Raw genomic sequence first — 15,375 nt, 5'->3', positions numbered from 1 at the left:
TTGACTCTCTCTCTCCTCTGTTCCACATCACAGGCGGCTCGGCTCATGTTCTCAACCCTCCGACCGACAGCTGCGCGCCTCCTTTTCATTACATGCGCTTTCACTTGTCTGCCTGCCAACTAATATGTTTTATGATTCGCCACTGCAATAACCGCAATATGATACTTGCTTTTTATTGTTTGTGCTCACCTGATGCCTGTTCCTCTGCTGCTTCACTGGGGCCCCAGGCTTGTGCTGAGGGAAGGCTCATGGTGCGTTCAAAAATATCTGAAAAAACGAAACCAATATGGTGCTGGCACAGTCTGAGTCAAACAGGTAAATCCCAGTGGGCTTATAGTGTCTATGTTTTATTTCCTGAGCACAATAAAGTGTCTCAAATTGATTTAAAGGAAATCTGAAAACGACCCAGTCCAGACATCTCCTAATATGGTGTCCTCAGTGCTGGGAATGTCGAGATGTACACAAAAATACACATTCAGAATACATGACAGTATTTGATCATGGAATTTAGTCTTCAAACTGCACTGTGCGTCTTGTACGTTGTGAGGGATCTTTGCTTTAGGACGTTGTCATAAAGTTTATAATATTACTTACAGGCTGGATATGAGCAGCAGACATATATAGGTAATTAATAACTGTTACCATAATGTAAACAAAGGCCAAAACTCATCTAAATGACACAATAGTTGACTGAATTGAGTAGCAATATGATACAACACTATTAGTTTCCTAAATTGATGTTGAAACATAAAAAAAAAAAATCTTTCAACTTCCTCACAAACTGCCACCTAAACGTACAATAAATATTTACTGTGGATCTACTGTATTTCACCAGTCATACTAATAAAAATAAGAAATAAACCTGTTAAATGCTTTTCAAACTCAAAACACTGTTGCAGTGATCAATGTGCAGGGCATAATAACAATATGCTCTCTCACAGTGTAATAGCTCCTAACTGAAGTGGCCTACACTCACCCTGATGCCCTCCCACATGCTCTGCCCTCTCTCGCCCTCATCATGGCAACTCCCTCCCTGATGTCACAGCTCCACACTCCACTACAATTACCCTGAGTGAGAGTGCTCATCCCTGCTCCAGCCCTGCTCCATCCATGCCCCAGTCAGCGCTCTTCAAACCACCAGCCGCTTGTGCAAATGGAACAATTAGGATAATTGAGTGTAGGAGCCCCATTAACAAAGGCTGCTGCGCCGCGGAGCAGTGATTAGATTCATTCACATAATGGAGAGCACATTGTTCAGCATTTAGCCCTGTCACTGCCTCTGCTCCAGGTACAAGGGCAAGCTGGCCCTCCCAGCATGCATCAGGAGGGGGACAAATAAACCACGTTTATTTCTTATTTTTTATTGAATTTATCCATTTTTGAATTAAGTCCAGATGTGATTTCTTTCCATTGTGCGTATGCCGGTTATGATGTCCACCCAGTCCTTAATCGTTGGAGAAGTTTGTGTCATCCATTTTTTTGATGGTGATGGTTTTCTTCCCAGCTGTCAGGAGTTTGGAATCCATTGTGTTTTGTCCAGATTTCTCTCACTTTAATAGTTTCAATCCTTTGGCTTAGACTAAAATATGGAATAAGACTCAATTTTTCAAGGTCTCTCTATATAGACAGAGGGATATAGTTCTTATAGAAAAGCACCCCTTCTCTATAAGGACTGTGTGTTTTGTGTTTTAATTGTTTTATTCTGTGTTTTTGTGAAGCACTTTGTGACTGTCTGTGAAAGGTGCTATACAAATAAAATTCACTTACTTACTAAATATTTGAGGGATTCTGTTTGCCATTTAAAAAGGTAGGTCAAAAAGTCATTGGTCGCCAGCAGGATAGAATTGCAGTTTTTGTACAATCAGTTTGTATCCAGACATTGGGCCAATCTTATCAAGGAAATGCATCACTTTAGGTATGGAAATCTCTGGCGGGGTCAGAAATGATACAATATCCTCTGCATAGCACACAATCTTATGTTCCATCCCGTAAATTGTAATTCCATGAATTGTTTCTTATTGTCTAATATATTGGGCCAATGGTTCCAAATACAAAGGAAACCAGAAAAAGGACCAGGTGCAGCCCTGCCTGACCCCGCTTTCCAAAGTCAGTGTCATTTTAATGCATTTTTCCTGCTGTGTGAAGCACTTTGAATTGCCTTGTGTATGAAATGTGCTCTACAAATAAACTTGCCTTGCCTTCATCTCTCCTCATTTCTCCTTAATTTTTTGCCCTCAAGACTGCCTTTGCTGCATCCCAAAGACTGGGAGGGTAATTTTCACCTTTATCATTGTCCATGTTTCAATGTAAAAAATAAAAATGAAATAAACTGAGAGTTACTGAGTCAACACAAATCTCCAGAGTGTGTTTTTCCGTTTCCGTTCCAGATCTGCAGTGATGTAAATAGGTGCCTGATCACTTAGATCTATTCTACCTTTGTCCATCACTGTGATTTGACAAAAAAGTATGTTCCACTATATTTCTTTTGTAGATTAGGCTGCCCCAAATAATTATTGTATTTTTGCTGTAACCCGACCCAACATTTTTCAAGTGGGTCGGTCGGTAGGTAAATTCTTATTTTTTTTACTTTGAAGGCAAAAAAAAAATATCCCAATCGTCGCCATTTTTTGACTCGGAGTGACCGCCAGGGGTCAGGCTTCAACAGTCAATGATGGAAAACGTCTCGATCAACCCGATCGGGAGACTAAATCTAACGATTTTAAGATATCTCAATCGACCTTTTGTACGCTGTTATCCTTTATTTTGGCAGCGAAGGCGAGCGGGGGGAACATGCGGGGGACATGGGCGCCGCCCATTTTTGTTGTGATTACGCTGCTGGGCGTGTTTCCCTCCCAGAATGCAAAGCGCAGGTCAAATTTAATATGAAGCGACACCATGATGCAGAACGACGTGAGCGGTGGCAACACCAGTGGCGCGGACAGAGTCAAACCAACAACAAAAAAAGTAAATACAGGTTCATTTCTACAAGGTCTGTTCAATACAGAGGCATATGTGCAATGCGTCATTTGTCCCTTCGGATGAAAAATAAGTTGACCGGCGCTATAAAATTATTCAACACGGTGCTTTCGAAAAGAACGGCTGGTGAGTCGGCGAAATATAAGAAAAGTAAAAGAATTTGGCATAATTTAGACAAAATGCTGATTTTTTTTTCAGATCCTATTATCTAGTATTTATCTAAATTTATTATTTATAGGTTTACCAGTACTTTGTGAGTTTGAGACAGCAAAATTTCCATGTCTAGGGCATGGCTCTGGGTCCAGACGCAGTGCTCTGCTAGGTGAGCAACTGACCTCACCCAGTCATAACAGAAACTGCTCTTATCTAACCCTCATTAAAAGCATATTAATATAGCTCATGCCTCATTTGACCTCAGTCACCTATCCTACCCGCAGACTTCCTCAACAGCTATTAAATAACTCCTTAGTGCCCCCATCCTCCCACGCCTTCTTTCATTTTGTTGTTTTTGTCTAGAATTATTATTGTTTGCTTAATCTCTTCATTTTTCTTGATGCCTTGAGCAAAAATGCATCTGAATTCTAGCCTTGTATAGGTCCTGAGTGGAAAGACCCCTGTATCAACAACCTTATGCCTCTCTGTGGTACCCTGGGGCCTGGGGGTCTTGGCCTCCCCTTAGATGAATCCAGCAGTACCAGGAATCAATCGGGGAAGCACAACCATACAGACAGTTAAGAATAATAATAGTTTAAGCCTCCACAGGTGGTTGCTCCTTCCCTACTTTAATGCACCTTATACACAAATAAACGTACACAAGGAAAGTGGATGGAAGTAGATGAGAACAAGAATTTAAACATAATTAAACCAAAATCGTAGAAGGGCAGAAGGAACGGGGGGGGGGGGACCAGAAGGGTTCTCTACTCATGGACCACAATTGTCACTTGCCCCGCTAAAAACCGCCACAAGTCGGAGAAAACGAAACTGAGAAAAAGACGAATTAAGTTGTTTTTAAAAAAAAATTGTGATTTTTGTTTTTTTGCAGAATGTGCAAGTTGAAGTTATGAAGGAGCCCCTCCGTGCTTCAGATAACACTATTGGTTGTCTTAAAGTATACATTAAGCTGTTAAAAATGGGTAGTTTTTGGGTCTTTTTCCAGTGCTCCGCTGGGGGTGTCACCTATTTCCAGCAGCGCATTGTTGTTATTTTTCGGCCAATCAGCTGCGAGCCACATGGCTACATAAAACACCGTCATACTCTGTGGTAGCTTGAAGATGGAGTACGGAGTAAATCCACCAAAAAAGACTAAAAGAAAAAAGATCCATGAAAAGAAAGTGCCTGGTACTCACAAGATCCCTGCATGCATGAATACATGCTAAAATGATATGCGCATCGAAAACTAGCTCAGTAGGTGTTGTTGTTCCTGTGTTAGCCGCGGGCTAAGTTGGAAGCTAAGCTAGGCTAGCGCCATGTTATTGGCTTATTTTTCGGCGTTGTTCTGTACAAATTATATAATTATGTAGTATTTCTTGACCCGTGGGTTGTGTGGGTCGTGCTTAATGTGTGTTTTACGGTGGTTTGCCGTTAGTTTTCGTGGCTAAACCGGCTTTTGCCTCCGGGCTCCGGAGCTCGCTGATAGATCCGGGCCCCGGAGCCCGGAGCTAGCTGTTAGCTATGAGATGCAAATGAGCACCTACCTTGTGAGCCCAGGTCAGGAATGTTTGAGCACCGTGTTCTCAGTTAAAGTTATTCAGAGGTGTATACATCATCCCCTCCAAACTGATGACCAAACTCAGTGACCTGGGTATCGATGCTTCCCTCTGCAACTGGGTTCTGGACTTCCTAACCAACAGACCCCAGTTTGTTAAGCTGGAAAACCACACCTCCTCTACACTCATCCTGAACACCGGTGTCCCACAGGGCTGTGTGCTGAGTCCTCTCCTCTACTCCCTCTTCACCCACGACTGCACACCTGTACATGTGATTGTGGACAACTGCTCATACCCCATACTGCCCCCTACTGTACATTCTGTATTTATTCACTGATTCACTTTACATACTCTGCACTTTTAACTGCTGTTTTGCACTTCTGGTTGATGCTAACTGCATTTCGTTGTCTTAGTACCTGTACTCTGTGCAATGACAATAAAGTTGAATCCAATCCAATCCAATAATTCAAATGACCACAACTTACTCAAATATTATCAGATGTACGTGAGTGAGACATCATTGGATAGCTTTGAAAGTACACTTTCAGAATCTGTGAATAACTCAAAATGTCTCTGGGGAGACTTGTGCCTGGTTTTAAGATGGCTGGTCACAATTGGTTCTTTTTTCTTCTCTCTATGTTTTTTATTGAATTGTATTCATTTATTACTTCATTTATATTTGCATATTTTCAAACTGCTGTCTAGCTTTGTTGAACCCCCGGCTGGAAATGACTAACTAAATGTCTAAGTGTCAACTTTGTGTGGCTGTGTGACGTGGCTAAAGCTAGCGTAAACAGGAATTACCTCCAGTTTATCCTCAGCTTTTCCTGCATTTTTTCTCTGCAAAGCATCTACACCACGTTATAACCTCTCTTTATGTAATGCATTGGGTTTAGATAATGTTAGATGTATTATGCACTGGAAACAGGCAAGGCAGAGCACAATTCATACACAAGGCAAGTTACAATTAAAGTCAAAACAATTAAAGACATGAAAGAGAAGAGTGCAAATAAAAATGCACAGCTAAACAAAAGGGTTAACTGTTTTTAGCTTAGAATTGAACATAGTCAGAGTAGAACCTGTCTTACATCTTCAGGAAGACTCTTAGGTTTTAGCTGCATAAAACTCAACAATTTATTTTTGTAACGCCCAAAATCACAACAGCAGTTTTCTTGATGGACGACAGTGGAAAAACAGATTAAACAATGTTCATAGGGACTTGGCAATGTCCCAGCCTCTCGTGTTAAATATTAAAACTGAAACGCAGATTCCCCATGTTTAGTCTTGACTCTGGCACCAGCAAGAGGCCGGTTCATCTTTAATCCTGACTCTGGCACCAGCAGGAGGCCGGCCCATGTTTAGTCCTGACTCTGGGCACCAGCAGGAGGCCGGCCCATGTTTAGTCCTGACTCTGGCACCAGCAGGAGGCCGGTCCATGTTTAGTCCTGACTCTGGCACCAGCAGGAGGCCGGTCCATGTTTAGTCCTGACTCTGGGCACCAGCAGGAGGCCGGTCCATGTTTAGTCCTGACTCTGGGCACCAGCAGGAGGCCGGTCCATGTTTAGTCCTGACTCTGGCACCAGCAGGAGGCTGGTCCATGTTTAGTCCTGACTCTGGCACCAGCAGGAGGCCGGTCCATGTTTAGTCCTGACTCTGGCACCAGCAGGAGGCCGGTCCATGTTTAGTCCTGACTGTGAGCACCAGCACGAGGCCGGTTCATGTTTAGTCCTGACTCTGGCACCAGCAGGAGGCCGGTCCATGTTTAGTCCTGACTCTGGGCACCAGCAGGAGGCCAGTCCATATTTAGTCCTGACTCTGGGCACCAGCAGGAGGCCGGTCCATGTTTAGTGCTGACTCTGGGCACCAGCACGAGGCTGGTTCATGTTTAGTCCTGACTCTGGGCACCAGCAGGAGGCCGGTCCATGTTTAGTCCTGACTCTGGCACCAGCAGGAGGCCGGTCCATGTTTAGTCCTGACTCTGGCACCAGCAGGAGGCCGGTCCATGTTTAGTCCTGACTCTGGCACCAGCAGGAGGCTGGTCCCTGAGGTCTTCAGAGTCCGAGATGTTTCATATGGCACTAATATGTCTGAGAAGTACTTTGGTGCTAGGCCATGGAGAGACTTGTACACAAGCAGAGCTGCTTTAAAGTCTCTTCTCTGAGCCACAGGGGGCAGTGCAGAGACCTGAGAACAGGACTAATGTGATGGTACTTCCTGGTTCTAGTCAGGACCCGAGCAGCAGCGTTCTGGATGTACATGTAACAGATTTTTAGTTAATCAGTTTGTTACTAATGTAGTAATGGAAAGAGACTAGTATAGGGAAAACAGAGGACCTAAATTCGACTACTGGAGGGTGTTGGACAGTAAACACACAAAAGCAGATAGTTTGATTTGGTGTTGGTACCATATATTGTCAATTACAAAACAAACAATATGAACAATTAATCCAAAAATTATTTGCAGTCTGAATTCAGTCGTGCACAAAATGTTTGAGTCAGTTCCAAAGTAGGCAAAGTTTTGCTCCAGATGTTCCACAGTTTGAAAATCTCGCGAAAGGTGGTGGTTTACGTGCCACGATATTGTCCAATATTCCGTTATTTGTAGTATGAGTAGATTTTGGAATTTGGAAGTGGTGGATCTTACCAACTTGTTTTACCAGAAGATCTCTGACAAGCTGTTCTCGAGAGCTTGCATGACAACATGGGCCATACGGGAATTGAATGTAAACTTGACTTGACTCGAACACGTTTCTACTGGCTGAGAATGGCTTCTGACTTTGAGTGTAAAGTCAGGGACAGTGACAGGGGTGCTGCCGGGCCTGTCACGGCTAGGTTGCAGTGAGAATACAAAATCGGGCCACTTTCCGCCTTTTTTTCCTTAAATATACAAAACAACACAATAAGAACAAAGAACGAGACACAGAGAACAAAGATCAAGAGAACAAAGAAGCGTTAACATTATGCGTTAACGTGGGCGCAGCTGAGCTCATTTCCTGACATCTTGCAGTGTCCGCAATGGACGACAGCGCAGGGCGCAGAGTTCTAAACAAGAGGTGGAATTGTGGTATGAGGTGGAGTAAAGCAAACTGAGGGCGTGGTGTGGTGCATTCTGTGAATGGCCAGAAACTAACTAATACACTTCAAAACTGGAGTCGTGTTACTATCCCCACATGGAGGAATTAATCATTATAAAACAACCTTCATGGGCATAAATAACACAAATTATACATTTATAGAATAATGAACACAGCCCAATTTTGCGCGGTTATTTTGTTTTCTCCCCCTCATGTAAACAGCGCAGCGCGTTACACACTCAGCTAAAAGCAATTCATACTTCATAAGGAGCCAGAAGGTTGTTCTGCAGGGCAGTCGTCAACTAGGCTCTGATTGGCTAAACCATTGTTTGTCTAACTTACACATAAAACACCTTCTTATTCTCATAACTGTTAATGCTGGAAGTCTTTTTTGAGTGATGAAACCAGCCACAGCTCCATGCACTCGTGCTCACTCCCCCCCTCTCTCTCTTGCATGTCGGCGTGAGTTTGAGGTGAGGTTTATGCCTGATACACGGCCGCATACAGCGCAGCGTTGTGGACACTAGTGCATCACTAGTGGATTGTGTTTTGACCTGCAGGTCAGGTTGGGCTTGGACAAATAAAATCCCATTTCATTGGGGGGCAGCTTGGGACGGGTTATAACAGGGCTATTCAAGTTAAGGCCTGGGGGCCAAATCAGGCCCTCTAAGTGATTTAATCCGGCCCACAACGCATCGTCCAGACAACTCATCGATGACATTATGCTCCAAACACCGGGGAAACTGGGACTGAGCTCGCAGCAGGTCAAGAACCACACGGTTACGCACAAGAAGTTCGCACACACCTCTCTGCCTGTAAATTCTCCATGCTGGCTGACAACCATCACCGAGGACTCAGGGGCCTGGCACCAGGACTAATGCGGGTCATTGCAGCAGTCTGGGGGTGTGAGCTTCGGGATTATCTGTTGCTGCCTGCCCTCGTTTATGGATCACATGTTGAGTTCAGAGTTGTGTGCGCTAACTGTGGAGCATTCTGTGCACAGCGCCTTCAGTTTCTGGACCTGGTTTAGTACGGGCACCCCTGGGGTGAAAGCGAGCTCTCATGTTGCGAAAACAAATGCATCTGTTTGGATGGGGGGAAAAGCCGGAGAACCCGGAATCTGGCCCAGGAATCTAACCCATGATCTTATTAAGAGGTTAGAACTCTAACCGCTCTGGGAAAAAATATATTCTTTGTGTTTATTGCAAAATCACATTCATATTAATTGGGATAAACATGGCCTTTGTGGCTGCACCTTATTCTCCAACTTATATAGATACTGTATTTGCAAAAAATCTACAATCTGGTAAAAAACTTTAATACCTTTGGTTATCCCGGCCTTGAATCGCAGGTCGGTGCTGTTTGGAACAAAACCTTGGTCTTGCTTAATATTCTGGGTTTTACCAGTACAGCAGGGCTCTGATTTGAGCTGAAATACATTTCGGGCTAAAGAGGGCTCCTGAATATTAACAGCACAAATGAAATTTACAAAGAAAAAATGAATTGTACATATATAGGCTGCACCTGTCAATAAGCCGCAGGTGCCCTTGTTGTAACATGAGATATTAACACAGAAAGATGGTCCATGGTAGTGATGTTGTTTAATGACCCGCAGGGCAGGTCGGGCCAAGAAAGTCTAATTTCAATGCATCAGGTTCTAAACTGCAGACCGCCATATATCGCATGTTTGCGCTCCACCTGTGTCTTTGCGTTTAGCCACGTCTAGATCAAATTCCTCATTAGACTAATTTGTCTGTGATTATGAGTTGGATTGTAAAACACAACAGAGAACACATCTGAACAGTCCCCTAAACAGCGCTTCCACCGACGTCTTCTTCAATAGTGTGTCAAACACTTGCGCTTCCAGCTAGAGATCCTAATCAGTGGCCGTTAGCCAGTAAAAATCTATATATAAGCCGCACCATTGTGTAGACTGCAGGGTTCAAAGCATGGGAAAAAAGTAATAGTTTATAGTCCATAAATTACAGATTAAAAATGTATTTTTAATCCATGACCTGTTTAGCAGGGGCGGACTGGGTGTCGAAGTAATATGAGTCCCTAGTTGGTGCACTATCCAGTACCCCTCCCTGGCACTCAAAGAAGTCTGGGTACTCTGCACTGCTGTTGTGGGGACATGAGCATGCCCATACCAGCCCGCCCCCTCTCCCCATGGGCAACACCAGAGAAGGGGAGCATCCAGCCCCTCTCGAAAAGATGGGTTCAAGAGCCCAAACTGTGCGTGGAGGTGAGGCTAACTATATCTAGTCCGTACCGCTCAACCTCCCACACCAGTTCAGGCTCTTTCGCCCCCAGCGAGGTGACTTTCCATGTCCCCATTCGCCGACACCCTTGCTGTCGACTGCCACCCAGATCTCTCTGCACCAGCCCCTTATGGATCCTCCTGCAGGTGGTAGGTCCACGTTGCTCCTTCGGGCTGTGCCCGGCCAGGCCCCGAGAGGAAAGACCCGGCCACCAGATGCTCACTGTCGAGCGCCCACCCAAGGCCCAAGGCCTGGCTCCTAGATGGAACCCCGGTAACGTTAATCAGGACGATGTAACTGGCCTTGTTTGTATTGTTTGTTTATTTGTCTAAAATCAAAACAATTGAGGTTAATTTAGTAGACCAGCATAAATCTCCAAAGTGTGTGTGTGTGTGTGTGTGTGTTTTTTCTTTTCCAGATCTACGATTGAAAGTTATTTTATAATCAAAATGGCGCTAATCCCAATTTTCTAAAAGCAGACTTGGTGTTCAGTCCGAGCCAGTAATCATCCCAACACATTTATTAAAGAGACAAACAGCACAGGGGCTGATCTGAGCCACTGCTCTGAGCCACTGCTTCATAATTAACCCTGGGAGCTCAACTCATTCAAGTCCATTAATTCATCAAATGAGCTCAGGTGAAGCTCAACTTGATTCTGTTAGGGCCTTGTTACGACTGTGAGGTGAGGCCATACTATTAAATAATGGCTCACCCATACGTACAATTAAAACTTGGCAGAGGAATAGCGCCTTTCTGCTTGGATTCACATGTTAATTAGCTGGATGAGTAAAAAAAAAAGTTCTAGCTCTCGGTTATCGTGGCTGTGGCTGAGTGATTCATAAAGCCTGCCGTTCTGATCATAGACATTGTGTGGGCTGAACTCGCTCAATAATTGCACCGAAGTGAGCTCCTAATGATTTCCTCAGCGCTGGTGCACATAATGTTACTGTTTAAAATGTAAATTCTTATTCGTTTATTCAGATACAGAATTCCAATTTCAACATATCAACAGAGCGGAAGTTAAAGTTAGAAAGTACTGCACCGTCTCGTAAAAATGTGCAGATTAATTTGCTTGAGTACATTTTATAATGCTTTACTTTTACTTATTTTGCTTGTGTTTGTAATTTGAATCCTACATTTGAGCAGAAAAGGTAACTTTTGAATCCCTCAATCAGAGGTAGGTTCCTTCATATAAGAACATTTTCTCAAACGAGCAAATGTTTTTAAGGGTGAGTAAGTAGCTTCTTCAGTTCTGACAGGGATTGGGTAAATTATGGCTTCATCTCAAGGGAGGAGCTAACTACACTGAAACCAACACACCTTAGTTGGTTATGACTAGGATAATAAGGATTATAGATATTCCTGATCATAAACAACTAGGAGCAGGGTCGACTCGTCATTAAGGCGATGGGTGTGATGCACCGCCAACAAAAAGGAAAAGAAATAAGTAGAAGAAAATAAGAGGTCAATTTGAAGTTTGTAATAAAAAGCCCAGAAATATCCTTGTCCAATCAGCTGAGCCATTATACGGCTACCAGCACATAGTCCCCCCCCCCTTTTGGTGCGATCTCAGCTTTGTCTAATATCGCACTGGTTGGCATTAGATCAGACCCCAGCTGGCTCACGAAAGTCAGAATTCCAATGTATAATACCGCCTGAGCTGTATCAACGCCGCCATGTTGGGGCCATGTTGGGGCCATGTTGGGGCCATGTTGGGGCCATGTTGGGGCCATGTTGGGGCCATGTTGGGGCCATGTTGGGGCCATGTTGGGGCCATGTTGGGGCCATGTTGGGGCCATGTTGGGGCCATGTTGGGGCCATGTTGGGGCCAGTGCCAGTGGCCAGTGCCCCAACATGGCGGCGTTGATACAGCTCAGGCAATAATTTTTGCTCTTGGGTCCAAATCCGCTCTCTTGTCCCTAATCCTAACCCTAACCCAGTGTCTGAAGCGTATTGAGGGCCGCCATATAATTATTGTCTTTTTGGGCCGCCATGAGGGCCGCCATATTGGAGCCAATTCTGACTTCCGTGAGCCAGCTGGGGTCTGATCAAGTATTGACCAATCGCACCAGCTGCGGCCGATCTACTCTAAGAGCAGTTTTTCTAATAAAGTTCTTGCTCTACAATGTAATCTAATGGAGCAGCAGGTGTGTGCACCTTCATAGTCACGTTCATGCAACATGGATACCTCCCGCCCAGAATATGGATATATTAAAAGTTCAGAACAACGCTATTTCTTTGCTAAAAGAAGATTGTTTTAATTGACGTACAAACAATGAACAATTTGGACTTTAAGAATCCAAATGGTTTCAATAAAGGGTGGTAAGACTTGTTAATGAGGATTTTCACAGTTTTTCCAAGCTTGTATTTTGAATGGCATGAATTTATATCATTATATTCGCCTAAACCTCCGGCGCTCACTGATCTCATTGGACTTTCAGCTTGTATTTGACTAACTGACAAAACCTATGGAGATAGAACACATGGGGCCGTGCAGATAGAGGATGCACTCCGCTTCAATCTTTGGAGACGGAAGATAGTTTTAGGCAAATCTGAAGAACCTCACAGTTAAAATGCATTTAAAATATAAAAGTTAATATTACATTTGGTCATTAGTTATAAGACTGGTGTTAAAGCGTGTGGGCTACAGGGCTGACTGTGTGCATACGGCTGTTATGATCATCCGTATGAATGGCAAGGCAAGGCAAGTTTATTTGTAGAGCATATTTCATACACAAGGCAATTCAAAGTGCTTCACACAACAGGAAAAAATGAATTCAAATCACAAAGAAATGACAGAAATCCCAAAACAGTTTAAGAAATAAAAGAGAAGAGTGCAAAGAAAAATCCTTTCAGTCATATGCACAGCTAAACAATGAATGAACAAAATTGTAACCATAACTGTTGCACCCCCAAAAATATACCACCAGCCACCACTGTTTAGGGGACTTGTAGGTGGCAATTTATCTTGTAATTTATATTTATTAATTCACATAAGATATACCGGTATTGCGTTTTATTGCTAGAACTACGAGCCCCACGGTCTTTTATAGCAGCCGCCACCTGCTCAGCACTGCTGGATCGTCGTGCCGAGGGCTGAAAAGTGTTGAGTTCAATGCGCGCTAAACTAGACTTGAGCAGAAAGGTCTAAGCGGGGAAAGAGACATGTGGATTTGGAAACACGTGGAAGAAAGAAAGGAGGCGGTTTTGTTAGAGCTGCGCTAAAAGCGGCGCTAATGTGGAGCTACTAAAAAACAAACTTCTGTGATGATTTTCTGTGAGGAAAACATCAACGGTTCAGGAGCCACAGGTAAGAACACAGGTCAGAGTGTAAAAAAGTATGAACATCACCTGCTGTGAGCTCTGACTGTGTCCACACTAATGTGACTGTAAACACAAACACAAACAAGCGGTATGTAACACCTATGAACGTATTAATCCCCGCAAACGTAATAAACTGCAAACCTAATTTAAAAAGTTTGTCAGTTTTAAAGTATTTTCCTACCAAAAAACTGAATTTATTATTATATTGAGTTCTTTACATGACTCAGTCTGGGAAAGTCTCTCGGCGAAAGCCGTCGGGATGTTAAAAAAGATACTTTTAGATTTTTTGCGGACTGCAAATGAATCAGCGGGAGCCTAACGACAGTTTTTGAATTGACAAAAATCACAAGAAAGACGAGCCAGCGACATGTCTGGGATAAGAAAGGAAACAGACTCGTGGACATCAACAAGAAACTCATGAGCTACAAGGACGAATATTCACTTTAGAATCTAAAAAAGGACACAATTCCAGTGTGATCCACTGGTAAGAAGTCCACTGTTTTTACAAGTAAAACAAGTTGTTTTTGTTTGGAAAAATCCCGGTTACTTGCTGTTCTTGAGGTTGTTGACATTCAAATTAAAACCTAACACGAGCAAACTTGTTTCACACCTTCTTCACGCTCTGCTCGTCACAGTATAGTCGCCTAAACACCCTTTCTAAGCATCACAGTCTCTGACATAACGTCACTCCTTCCTAATATTTTGGCCACACATCGAGGAGTTAAACAGCTGATTGTGCTTGTGGGTGCAGTGGACATACGACGGGGAGAGACTGAAGTTTTTTAAAGATACTTTTTTAAGTTATTTGAGTTGCTTGATAAAATGGAAATGGAGATTAATTCATAAGTGGACCTTTTCCAAACATCGACAGGAAACAAACAAACAAGTTTAGTCGGCTGCTTCAGCTGAACACATGGCTGTCCAAAGAGTGTACACCTAAAGGATTGCATTACATTGAGAACTTCTATCTATTCTGGAAACGAGAGGACCTGTTCAAGAGAAATGTCCCACACCTATGCAGAGGTGGAGTGATAACCTGCTCCATGCTCTGAGGCATTGGACTGGGCCTGGAGAGGGTCCTGGGCAAATAGTTAGAGAAGAGAGGAATGAGAAGAATTCCTGCTCCATCAGCCAGAGACCGAGCCAATGTTTCAACATCAGCGTCAGCATCAGCAGCACCACAACCATGGCCTCCACCAAAGGATTCATCAGCATTCGCTCCACCACCACTAGCAAAGGATTCAGCTTCAGCTTCTCCACAATCACCTCCACCGCCTTTAGGGAAGGACTCATCAGCAGCAACAACACAACAATCTCCACCGCCACCAGCGAAGGGTTCAGTTCAGTTATTGCCCTCAGGGTCCTCATCACAGGAATCTTGAAAGTCTGATCAAAAGAGGCATTATGATGTTTCCACTCACACTATCACCTCTCCCCCTTCGACTTTCACCTGGTCTATCATGCAAGTTAAAGATTAAGGTTCAAAAAGAGATTTACAATGACAATATTTACATGTGTTTTTATGTGAAACTTGGGAAGGATATTTTTCTGAAATAATTGGAAGCCGCAGTATCAACTCACATGTCCTGTTTGCCACATTCCAGCTCAGCTGCCGTTTGAACTATAATTACTATAGTGTAATGAGTTCGCATTAATGCAAGTAATAACCCACAATCACCTAGACACTTAGAGCTGACTCAGGTCCTGACTAGAACCAGGAAGTACAATCACATTAGTCCTGTGCTCAGGTCTCTGCACTGCCCCCTGTGGCTTGTCCACAGGGGGCAGTCTCTCCATGGGTTAGGACCAAAGTACATCTCGGACATCGAACCATCTAATTTTTCCTGTTGTGTGAAGCACTTTGAATTGCTTTGTGTATGAATTGCACTCTAAAAATAAACTTGCCTTGCCTTACAGTTACATTTGTAATGCATTACAAAATAGTTGTGGGCTCTTTACAAAAATACAATGGTCGAAAATTCAGTTTTTGGTGATTTATTTTGTGCAAATAATTGAAAAAAAAAACCTTGTGCTA

Source organism: Eucyclogobius newberryi, unplaced genomic scaffold (assembly GCF_026437365.1).
Source record: "Eucyclogobius newberryi isolate DKJ021-1_F unplaced genomic scaffold, fEucNew1.0.hap1 SCAF_5, whole genome shotgun sequence".
Classification (NCBI taxonomy): Eukaryota; Metazoa; Chordata; class Actinopteri; order Gobiiformes; family Gobiidae; genus Eucyclogobius; species Eucyclogobius newberryi.
This window is presented reverse-complemented; position numbering follows the sequence as displayed.